Source organism: Suncus etruscus, chromosome 6 (assembly GCF_024139225.1).
Source record: "Suncus etruscus isolate mSunEtr1 chromosome 6, mSunEtr1.pri.cur, whole genome shotgun sequence".
Lineage (NCBI taxonomy): Eukaryota > Metazoa > Chordata > Mammalia > Eulipotyphla > Soricidae > Suncus > Suncus etruscus.
The window spans coordinates 48,570,018-48,572,712 of NC_064853.1; the positions used below are offsets into that span (position 1 = coordinate 48,570,018).

The 2,695-nt window shown below is 43.6% G+C and overlaps 1 non-coding gene across 1 annotated transcript; it reads right to left on the reverse strand.

The window, feature by feature from the left end:
* Window positions 1-1,371: 1,371 nt before the first annotated feature.
* LOC126013118 (U6 spliceosomal RNA) lies at window positions 1,372-1,477 on the reverse strand. Its single transcript, XR_007497449.1, has one exon. It is a non-coding gene; the product is annotated as a U6 spliceosomal RNA (small nuclear RNA).
* Window positions 1,478-2,695: the final 1,218 nt, after the last annotated feature.

Here is a 2,695-nt window from a genome sequence, read left to right on the forward strand (position 1 = left end):
TGGGATGCCAGGATTAGAACCACCGTTCGTCCTGAACCGGCTGTGTGCAAGGCAAACACTCTGCGGCTATGCTATCTCTCAGGCCCCTCTCTTCAGCTTTTGTAAGACAAACAAGGAAATCATGTTCTACATCCAAGTGGAGGTGAAGATTCCATTCTAGACTGTGCACTTCTCAACGCACCTCAAGTCATCTGAAATTGTAGGAAATGTTTGCAGAGGATGGCAATTCCTATTTTGCAAGGATGTTCTCAGTATTAAACAAGTTATCGTACCAACACAGTGCACAGCCCTTTTACAAGAATTGTTTAAAAGGGGGGGGGGGAGAGCCAGAATGAGAGCACAGCAAGTAGTGTGTTTACCTTGATGCAGCTTAGTATTCTATATGGTCCCCCAAGCCTGCCAGGAGTGACTTCTGAGTGCAGAGCCAGTAGTCACCAGGTGCACCCCCCAAAGAAAGTGTGGGTGCCAACTACTTTCTGGACTGAGATGGTTCAGAGGACTATAGTACATGATTTGCATGTAAGAGTCCCAGTTTCAGTGCCCAGTACTGCATGATCCATTGGGAGTAGCCCCAAATACTACTAAGTGTACCCCTCAAAATAAAGGTATTTTCAAATGACTGTCATCAAGAGAAAACTCCAGTCAATCTAATCCAAGTGGACTTTGCTTCTTTACTAAAAAAAAAAAAAAAAAAAAAAAAGTAAATATTGGGGCCTGAGTGATAACAGAGCAGTAGGATGTTTACCCTGCATGCAGCTGACCTGGGACGAACCTGAGTTTGATTCTTGGCATCCCATATGGTCCCCGAGCCTACCAGGAGCGATTTCTCAGGAGTAACCCTTGAGCACCACAGGGTGTGGGACACCCAAAAACAAAATTATAAAAAATAAGAATTAGGGGCCTGAGAGAAAGCACGGCGGTAAGTCGTTTGCCTTATATGCGGAAGGTTGCTGGTTCAAGTTCTGGCATCCCATATGGTCCCCGAGCCTGCCGGGGGTGATTTCTGAGTGTAGAGCCAGGAAAAACCCTTAGGATTGCCGGGTGTGACCTAAAAACAAACGAACAAAATAATAAAAATTAGGGGCCGGCGAGGTGGGGCTAGAGGTAAGGTGTCTGCCTTGCAAGTGCTAGCCAAGGAAGGACCCCGGTTTGATCCCAGGAGTCCCATATGGTCCTCCCAAGCCAGGGGCAATTTCTGAGTGCTTAGCCAGGAGTAATCCCTGAGCACCAGATGGGTGTGGCCCGAAAAACCAAAAACAAAAATAAATAATTAGGGGCCAGAGAAATATCACAGTGGTGGATGCAGGATGATGGATGGTAGTTTGAATCCTGACATACCCGAGCCCGGCAGGAGCGATTTCTTTTTTTTTTTTAAATATGGAATGCTTCACGAATTTGCGTTTCATCCTTGTGCAGGGGCCATGCTAATCTTCTCGCATTGTTCCAATTTTAGTATATGTGCTGCCGAAGCGAGCACCAGGAGCAATCCATTTCTGAGCAGAGCCAGGAGTAACCCCTGAGCGTGGCTGGGTGTGGTCCAAAAACCAAAACCAAAAAAACAAAAACCCCAAAGTGGTTTTCCTTCTGAGAAATCAACCCTGTGCCAATGTGTCTGCATCAAACCAAAAGTTCAAAGAGAAATAAATCGCATACCACATCATTAGTTTATAGTATATATTCATATTCTCAAGAATCACAGACCTTTAAGAACCTTGGTGCTAATAAAACCTTCCTGTTATACTTAAGCCTCCCATTTCAGTGTTGTCTATTACAATTTTCTGTGATCTGAACTAGTCTATTGCTGTATTTGCACGGTGCATCACTCAGCCACCTGCCAAGCTTGACTAGCAGGGACCTGAAACAAAAATATGCACCAAGAAAGCCCCCACATTTTACAGGTCAGTTCTAAAAGATTTGGTTTCTCAAATGCCTGTAAGAAAATCTTTCATGTATAAATTGGTCTGAAGAGTGACTGTCCAATCAATCCTGTCTTCTCAAGTAGATCAGAATTTAGTTTAAGTATTTCCAGAGATAACACTGTTCCCTAAAAATCTTGTTCAGGATTAGACATTAAATGACTGAGAACTAGGGAGTTCACTCAGGGGTAGAGAATGTGTAGCCTGCATTAGGCCCTGCATCTGCTTTCCAGTTCTGCAAATCTATTCCATTATCTTTTGAATTACGCAGCATAATTAAAGTAACAATTCCAAATTCCTAAAACTGTGGATAAAAATCAGTCAACTCCTTTCTTTCCTGACTGGTCAGGGTAGTCACATCAACAGTGGACTGGTACTCAATGGGATCTTGCTATGACCAAATTCCTAACCTTCACAGGCTTGAATTGAGTCTCCCCCTCCCACTACAGCAGATGCTGACATTATCTTTCTTAGATGTTGTTTCATCTGGGGGCAACACCTAGCTGTGCTCAGGGGTTACTCCAGTCTCAGCACTCAGGAATTACTCCTGCTAGTGCTTCTGGAGAACACATGGGATGCTGGGGACTGAATCCAGATTGGCTAAATACAAGGCAAATGCCCTATCACTCTGGCCCCTGGTGCTATCTTTAAAAAAGCAGGGGTGTAAAAAACAAGTTGCCTGTTTTTATAAAACTCTAATTTAATAAAAACGTTAAAAGGATTCACTCTTCCCTCCAAAATATTTTACTTTAAAAAAACCCCACAACTTTTCCTTAGCC